The sequence below is a fragment of the Xenopus laevis genome, chromosome 7L, assembly GCF_017654675.1.
Source record: "Xenopus laevis strain J_2021 chromosome 7L, Xenopus_laevis_v10.1, whole genome shotgun sequence".
NCBI lineage: Eukaryota > Metazoa > Chordata > Amphibia > Anura > Pipidae > Xenopus > Xenopus laevis.
The window spans coordinates 76,279,522-76,289,432 of NC_054383.1; the positions used below are offsets into that span (position 1 = coordinate 76,279,522).

The 9,911-nt window shown below is 35.9% G+C and overlaps 1 protein-coding gene across 1 annotated transcript in view; it reads right to left on the reverse strand.

Moving 5' to 3' along the window:
• Positions 1–8,393, reverse strand: part of cdon.L (cell adhesion associated, oncogene regulated L homeolog) — a 125,941-nt gene extending 117,548 nt beyond the window's left edge. Inside the window, exon 1 of the mRNA XM_018224244.2 lies at positions 8,279–8,393. The gene's annotated coding sequence lies outside the window, so the exon portion shown is untranslated. The remainder of the gene's footprint in view (positions 1–8,278) is intronic.
• Positions 8,394–9,911: the final 1,518 nt, after the last annotated feature.

The following is a 9,911-nucleotide window of genomic DNA, read 5'->3' on the forward strand; positions in this document are numbered from 1 at the left end:
TAAACACCATTTCTCTCTTATTGTGGTTGGTTGTTTTTTTGGTGTTATGGCAGTGCTAATTGTGCCGCATTGGGGAGAATTCTTATTAATTTAAGAGGTTCAAGAGAAATTCTGGAGACAAATATTATTTCTAGATAGTCCTTGCATTAATGAGCTGGTACAGCAATTTATGAGTAAACTATTATGTACACCCAACTGCCATATGTGAAAATCTTGTACCAAATTGATGGGGATATAAATACACATTCATTACCCACCAATAACCTATTTTTGTTGTAGATGCTATTGCACTTATGTTCATTTATTTTCACGGAGCCTCATTTAATAAAGAAGCTGAATGTCTCACGTATGTTCCATGCTAATGACTTGTCCTGGGATTTTCAAACATATGTTTTTCTCCTTTAAGCCCTTGCTCATAAATAATTAAATGAATATATGCTGTTTTTTTGCTAAATTAGTACATAGGTGACAATGTTAAAAAGGGGCACAATTTGCTCTAGGTTCTGTAAGCCATTGCAACCAATCAGATAAGTGCTTCTGAACAGCAGACAAGTTAATTCTGCCATTACATGACAAATGGCAGTTCTGCTTCTGTAGAAACCAACGTTGCTTCAAAAGACCTTTTAGGGTCCTTTTGAATTTGATCAGAGTAACGTAAAATAATGTATTTAAAACACGTTACTCAGTAGCACAAAACATTCACCTACAATACTGTATGTTGAACTTCATTCTGCAAAATAAGATTCTTGGTCATCTGACCAACTGGATTGTGTCATTCCATTACGGTAAAGCTTAGAACTACTCAACAGAACACTGTGGAAAGGATAAACATGTACCTAGTTGTTTTCAAATGTGCTGAGCTTCAACCTGTCATCTATGTACCTCCAAATCACATGCCTTCCATCTGACCAATGAGATCCACTCCATGGTCTGTGAGAACTACTCAGCAGAAGAAAACTTTCACCTAGAGGTCTGCCGTTAAAATCACATTCCTGTCCATCTAACCAATGAAATTGAGCCAATCCGTTGAAGCTGAGAACAACCAAGCAATGTACTTTTAATAATGAGAAACCATATATTTAGAGGTAGGTACTGGCCTACCTACCTGACAAATGACCTTGTGGCATTCCATAACACCAAAAATACAAAAAACTTCTCAGCAGGACATGTTTTGCAAGGCAAAGTGCTTTTTCTTAAAAACAAAAATTATGTTTTATTAAAGATGTTACATCAGATATTCTGGGCAGCTCAGCTAATGGGAAATAAAATAGTCTTTTTGGTGAATATTTGAATTAATGGCTTTAGTCGGTGAATTAATAATATTCCTTTGGTGCAAACCCATCTGAAAACTTGTATAAGCAAGTATACCATCAAGTATACCATCTATGCCACACTGTTTTTGACACATTACTGGACTTTGTACGATAACATGCCACCCAGTTTGAGTTAGGTGAGTTTATGGCATTTGCTGTTTTGAGCCTTTTTCTATGAGTCATCCCCCCCTTTTTTAAACTTTACTTATCAAGAGCTTGGTATTATTCAGTTATATTTGAACAGACAGATATGCATAACGGAGCTAAGCACTGCACTCACTGTTTATTTTATACTGTCAGAGAGAATTATCATACTCATGGTTAATCCTTTCACACTACTACTCTGCTCTAAATTGGGGGAAAATGATTGCACTGGTTTGTTTATTAAAGTGCAACAGTGGCCATAAACTCTGACAAACTGAGAGCAACCTGCTGATGCTTGCCATATAGATTCAATAGGACGCATTCACAATGCCCCAAGCAGTGTGCAAAGTGCAAAAAAGGCCAAAATTGGCCATTATTTTTCTTGCACCCCTCAGTGCACTTGCTCTCAGGAACTTGGAAACATGTATCATTCTTCATATAAGAAAAGTTACTTAAAGGAACAGTTCAGTGTAAAAATAAAAACTGGGTAAATAGATAGCCTGTGCAAATTAAAAATTTTTGCAAAAATGTAATGTATAAAGGCTGGAGTGACTGGATAATAGCTAGAATCCAACTTCCTGCTTTTCAGCTCTCTAACTCTGAGTTAGTCAGTGACTTTGACTGTTCAGCTCCGATTCAAAAGCAACAGTTATGACCCCTGTGCCCCTCCCTCAAGTCACTGATTGGTTACTGCATGGCTGAACATAATGTAGGGCTAGGTATTTTTTTGTGTATACTCACCCTTGAGTTTTTCTTTTACATATAATAATCATTGATATTGTTTAACTGGAATCAGAGCCTGGATATAGCAAGGGGCACCTTAGAAGCACTGAAGGCTTATCAGTTAACTGCAGTTGTTTTGATTGCACGAGTATGAACTTAAACAAGAATGTGACTTTAGTTTCAGTTTTAGATTTTTCTGTTTAGTGTAAGAATAATACAAAAAAAATCTGTAAATTCTAATTGAAAAATATTGCAATATACAGCCCTATAGTTACTATGAGCATATAGAAAAGCTCCTAGTAATAGGTAGTCCCATTTATAATTTAATATAAAAGAGTTTTAGGTGCTTTTCATAATTTACGAGTATTACAGCAAGGCTAATTTACGTCTGCAAGTACAGTGAGTTCTTTGCTTTGCAGCGAGTTGCTCTTTGCTCTGCAGTGAGTTGCTCTTGCCCCGCAGTGAGTTGTTATTAAAATTATTTTCATTAAGGTGCTTGGGTCAAATCACATTTCCTTATAGTTGGGTTCAGCACTGCTCAGTCCTTTCTGCCTTCCCATTCAGATTTGGGCAGTATATGCCTATTGACACAAGGGAATCCTGAAGTTGCCACAACCACCAGGTGGTTCCCTTTATTATGCTCTGCATCAATAGGCACAACACATTTGACATAACTTGCATAGTGAACATACTAGAAATATTTAGTGCAACGACACCTGATTTGTGATGTGGCACATGTAAAATACATCCATTTTGGCAAATTGTATGCAATTGGGATAGGTGCAGTGCAATTACTTCAACAGAATTTGCCGTCCCAATGACTCCAGAATTCTTGGAATAAATGCTGCACTGTGGGGAAAAATATGACAATTTGGCTGAGAATTTAACTTTGCTCTCTGTGCTTAGGTAAATAAATGCACCCTAGTATGTCCGAGGTAAGAATCTGATCCCTTGCAGTGGATATCTATTTTTCAGTTTCCTGAAAAATAAATGTGTTTTAGATCTGTCCCTAGTTCTTATTATTCTTATATTATTGTTATATTCTTATTTCCCATGCCATCATGTGATGTACACAATGGAATGAGGGGGATCTGGAATTGGATCTGTAAAAAAAAAAAAACTACCCTGTGTTGCATAGTTGGTACTACAGCTGTGGTCTGTAGAGGCCAACAATATGGCATGTGGTTTCCAGAATATCCTGCATACATTCCTGCATCCATCATTAGGGCATATTTGGAGCTCAAGTATCTCTGTTCATTAATTCTGTGACTACAATATGCATACAATGGAAGAGAATAATGTGCATTGTAATTGGGAATCGCATATATGCTGTTAACACTTACACAGAAAAAAAAAGAAAATGCTCTTGAATTAGTTGTTATGTAATTGATTCATACAGCTGTATTATTTCTGCAGCTTTCTCACGTATGTAAGGGAGTTTTTCCTAAGCTTCTTAAGTTAGAGTCTATGTTGAAGACTTGCAAGCTCATGCTCTTAGAAAATGTATTATTAGGAATATGCAGTTCCAGCCCAATGTCAGCTGTACAACTGGAGAATCCATGTTAACCAGCCAGTTTGATGGAAATGTTATAGATGGGGATTAAACTGGGTCCAGGCTCCACTGCAAAGTTTTTTCAAGGATTTATCATGCTTCCCTGTTTTTAAGGGAACTACATTTTTGTGGTGTTGGATGAGGATTTGGGGGCTGTGTGGGTGTGGCAAGGATGTAACTAGGCAGCAAAAACAGCTTGATAACATCTATGTAAAGCTTTGTAACATGTAAATTGCTGATGCTATATAAATTATATTGCTAGGCTTATTGGTCCTTCAGTGAGACAACAGGAAAGATACTAGGTCACTCTGTAGGACGTGGCCAGTGCTATTAATGTCTAAAATTTCTTTAGTAAGGGGAAAAAAAGGTTCAAGTAGAAGAAGTCAGAAGTGGCCGTTAAAGGTGTGTATGGGTATGTGTGCATCTGTGTGTGTGTGTTTATGGTTAAGAATTACACTGCTTCATACGTCTCTCTTCAGTCTTAAAAGGAAAATGTAGACATGAGCTCATTCAGTTGGACATATGTAAGAAAGGTGAGTAAACACTATCTTAATTCCAAAAATAAATATAAATGTATTTTTTTTACACAGGCATACCTGCTTCCATAGACTGAAAGGAGACCATGACAGTCTACTCCTGTGCTTTTTCAGACCAATTCCCTATGCCCATTAGGCTCCCAGTATAATGCAATCCCTTTATCGCTTGTGTCATTGTGAAGTGATGTATTTTGACATTTAACATCTTCTGCTTTCTATAGTGGGTGGTGCACATTTTAGGGCTCATTCACTTACCAAATTGCCATGTGTTTTACACAATAAAAATATGTTTCCCAGAATTCATGCATCATTGCATGCACAGTCGGGGCATTGAATCGGCCCAATTGTGCTGCATATGACTCTTGTGTGCTGCATCTGGCACAATTACAACCATAAATCAGATGCAGTTGTGTCTGTGATTGGCACAGGGCTCTGTGGGAATTCTGAACCTGGTCACGAGATGATGGTAGCTCCAGTGTTTGCACAGCGCCATGCATCAAAAGGCACATTTGGAATGGAAGGCAGGAAGGCCTGATCGCCACTAAGTGCAACTATACAAGAACGCAACACATTGTGGGAAAAACCACAAGTTGCCCACTGCATCTACAGACATAAATAAGCCCTATTATGTAGAAAGTAAAGGGACTTCATGTCCCAAGGGGGTGGGGAATTGATCTCAAGCAGTAGAGAGGCAAATCATAATGGTTTCCTTTCTATCAGGGAATCAGGCATGTTTGCGTGAATAATCTGATAATAAAACACATATAGCATTTTATAACTGAATGAGCTTGTGTCATAAGAGGGTTATATTTTATTAGGGCAGCAAACTGGGCAATAATTTCTTCATTTTTATAAAATTACATACTGTATCTCCATACTTTATCTCCATATTTCTCTGTATAAAGTTTTAACAAGCTATTGTGCTTTCTATAACTGATGATACAGCATTTTTGGAATTGCTTAGTACATTATCGTTTCGGGCATATCTTCTTACTATTTAATAATGTATTTCAGGTAACCGCTGGAAGTTAAAGGATTTGTCCTTGATTAAACAAAGACTGTATCTTGAGCCTAATGATTTACGTCATCTTTAAAAAAATATGATCCTAATTAACAAAAATAGTTCAGATGAGTTTGCAACAAAATTTAGAAAAGAAAATATTGTTGCTGGTTGTTGATTGCTATAGCAGAATGCTATTTTTTTTTTGTTGCTGATTATTTGTTGATCAGCTGCTGATTATGCTTTTGCATCTAGATTACATACTGTCTGGCCACCATTCACTAGGAATAATAGGGGATGGGACAAATGTAATAATACAACCACAAGACTAAGTTCCCGAACTTGTTTTTTTGTATGATTATACGTATATACATATGCTGAAATTGCTTTCTGACCCTTTATCTTTCTTAATTGCTTTCTTATAGAATGTTTAATCTCTAACATAATTACAATTAGCAATTGCTCAGTCTCCAAACACTGTCTATAAAAAGACATGTCCACCAACAACTACTACTGCTTTCAGCAGCGTCACACAAACAGGTTTTGCCAGAATGTGGTGTTATATCCATAGAAAGACAGATAGATGGATTTTAATTTTAGAATTGCTCTATATACAGTCTCTTGATTGATACATTACCCCATAAAACTTTGCCCAAACTAAAAACAATACGCTTTCTAAAAGATTGCCCTGTGGGGTAGGGATTTACCTAGAATGTACATATTTTCCTCTAGAAAAAAAGCCAGATACAATAGAATGTATGAATGTTACAAGAGCCTCTAAAGTCTAGCCTATGGTATTTACTGGGGGAGCTGTGATTCTAAACCTGCACGTTTTTCAAACTGGGATACAAATGGGGAGTGGCAGAGCAAACATTGCATTGATTATTTGCTGAAGTCTCCTAGCTGCAAAACTAGAGCAAAACAAGTGTGAGCAAATACCAGTCATTTGACAAGGAAAAAAGACCCCCACTGCTTTCAATGGCATTCCTCTGCTATGATAAATCTGGTTTAGGTTTTGCATGCCTCACTTTTGCATCTTGAACACTTTAGTAAATATACACCAGGGATCCCTGCATGAAAGTCTGCCAGGTATGACTTAGTTCCACTCATATGAAAGTTAGAAAAACGAGTTGCTAACTGAACAGGGGATATTGAAAGAAGTCAAGTCAGGGAGTCTAATTTCAGTATTAAAGTATTAAGATAAAGGGAAGGATTTGCAGTAATTAAGTCTACAGGAGCAATTAGTATGGTTTTTTATACATTGTTTAGTATCTGCTTCAAAATGAAAATTGTGTTTCCTAATTTCTTTTTTATGGATTTTGGGTCAAGACTGAAACCATACCATATTAATTTTATAATTTAAACATATGTTTATATTATCATCTGGAAAGAACAATTTATATATGTATATATCATATATACTGTATATATATCAGAGCAGTAGAAACAGAACAACTTAGTACACCATTTTGGCACATCATGATTGGCACAGACCTCTCACTAAAGCTTCGATAGACTTGTACTAAGAATTTCAGCACACATTTCCACAAACACTTGATTAAAGTATATGGAGGGTTAAAGCAAATATCATAAATATAATAGAAGAATAATGTCTGCACTGACAGAACTTAATTAATTAAAAAAACAGATTTAAAAACAGATTTATCAAAATCATTAATCTGCAAAATACATTAGTCAGTCTTATTTCTTAAATTATACATTGTGTATCTGGCTCCCAGGTATTCTGCTTTTATTTTAGAGACTTAACTTTCAGGACAATGTTTATATATGTGTATGTGATCTTTAGTATAATATGCCTCACTATAACTATTAAAAAGGCAAGACCTCATATTTTGTTTAGCATTATGTTTTGCCGCATGAGGAAAAATAACATTTCTTTTCCATGAATACATTTAGTTAGAGTGGGTATTGCCTAAAATGCAGAACTCTCAGCACCTGGGGTTGTTCTGTGCTTTAGCAACAGCTGGAGGGCTGCAAATCTGACATCCCTCAGTTGCCACTGCATCTGCTCTCAATACAAGGCGCACATAGAGCACAATTTTCAGGGTAAAGAAGAAAATAATGTTTTTTTTTAAAGTTTAAATGATATCAAGGCAATATATCTGATGAAAACCGACATAGAGAGTGCACAAATGTTATTCTATGCAATACACTGCTAGTAAGAAACACAGAACTGACAACAATGCCACTCTTGTAGTGTCATTGTACCTCACTTTTCTCTGCTTCTGTATACAACAGCATTGGCAGCTAGATGGTTTTTTTCACCAGCTACAAAATTGCGGCAGACTTTTATGCCTCCTCTCTATGGGATACTGGTTATAGAATGCAGGACTTTCAGGTTGTCAGGAGTCACAGATTTTGTAGACTGGACTATAGTGACTGCTGCAATGAATAATAACTGATGGCAGCTAAGCTTTACTACTCAGACTTAAATATTTTTATACAGGAAAAATTAATTTAAATAGTGATCGATAGAAAGATGCATTAATGAAGATAGATGATATATAGATAGATGATATATAGATAAATAGATAATATACAGATGATAATAGATAGATGATAGATAGATGATGATAGATAGATAGATAGATAGATGATGATAGATAGATAGATAGATAGATAGATAGATAGATAGATAGATAGATAGATATATCTGTTAAGTGATAGGAAAGCTGAGAGTGAAACATTATCATTTGACTAGTGACCTTTGAATTTTTTCTTCTATAAGAAATAGTGATGCAAATTTAAATATGAAGACATAATTAATCAGCATTGCTTAGGTTGACATTTAATTAAATATTAACCCATACATATGCACAGGACTGTCGATTTTGCAAAATATTTTTATAAGCATAGTTTGAATCTGTTTGTGGAAATAGAAGGCGGCTAATTATTCGCTCTGATCTTTTGGTGTTGCACTTTCATTGGCTCCCACTAATGACTGACCACAATCAGCAGAGGCTCACAAATGGTTTTATCTTTCACTTACCTCCTACCAGCTCTGAAAGCTTCTCTCCGTCACTGCTTCACCAGTCTAATGTTCCTCTCAGGCACCAGACACTTTTCTCATCGTTTCCTTCATAGTTAAGCCCCTCCGCTGTGGCTCTCTGCCCAGTGACTCTTGCTCAGCAGCCAAGAAAACTTTCTCTGAAGGGGGAAAAAAATCAGTACTGCTTTGAAACGAAGAGACGGAGGAAGAGAGCGGAAGGGATGGTTCTTGTCTTCGTTTGTTCTGCAAAAGAGAACGATTGCAGAAAAAAAATTGCTTTTTTTATTAAATTGACAACATATGCCTGTTTTATGTCCTAAAGGCCTAGTAAATAGGCCATCCTAACTGAGGCCATTTCCATGACAACAAGAATGCAGGAAATATCCAAGATAACAAGAATAGTGGCAAAAACATATGTTTCAGATGGAAAGTGCCCCCCCCCTATTTTCTGCAACTACTGATTACTTCTGAAGGCTGCACTTCGTGCAAACACCTTGAAACTTTTTAATAAAGTTCCCCAGTTCCAGTTCTGAGCAAAATGAAGTAAACGTTTATGACATTACTTACTAATCCCTGTTACTTATGGAATGGAGTTGTCATTTTTTTCAGGCTGGTAACAATGAATGTATTTTTAAAGAAAGTTTGGATATCAGGTAATATCATTACATACACATTGTTCATTTCTGTGGAAACCATCAGGCTTTTTGTGTGTATATAAAGCCGGTGCCGTCATTTTGGTATATATTTTATTCTGTTCCCCGTGTGGTAAATAATACAAAGCCATTTAGGTTTAGGGATTAGTGAAACAATAGAATAATTTCTGGAAACAGATGAGAAGTAGACATTGTAGTATAGGCCTGTTATAAACTATCTATTATGCTGGGATGTATGCTTTGTAATGCAGCCCTGTATAAATGGTTTCAAAGGCTCTTTTTTAGGTATGTGACATGCTCTACTCTTGATATAAATAGATATAGTTTCATGTTAATCTTTATATTTGGAATTGCTATCATTTAAGAAATTAAATGTGTTTGAGAAGATTTCACAAGATTTCCCAATGTGGTTGAAACATTGGATACAAAATGAAAACATACTACAATTTTAATTACTTTTAACGAAGGGTCTATTCTCACATACAGAGCAAGTGTGGAACATCCACTCAATAAGGCAATCTTCCAACCTGGTGAATAAAATCAAGTAGAAACTTTACTTAAGCATTTTGTGTTGAAATCACTTTGGGGGGTATTTACTAAATTATCTAATTTTATTATTAAAACAAAGTCGACCTTACTCCCATCCATGAATTTAACTAATTTATCAAAAAATCAGCTAAAAAAAGTTGGTGCTGTAAAGGTGTCAACAAAATCTTATGAGAATTCGAATCGTATGAATTTTTACAGTTTTGATTCCAGCTCCATTTTTTCAAGTTGTCACCCAAAAACCCTTTCTTTTTTGGATTATCATATAAAAAAAAGGGCAGATCATGATGTCAAGAAACATCTTCAAGGACCTCTGCCATTGACGTCTACATGACCTTGACAGGTTTTAGCTGGAGTATTCTGATTTTTAGCAGCTTTGGGGTATAATGAATCTCTAAAAAAAAATTTCCTGTAAAAATTTGTGTTTTCCCCCA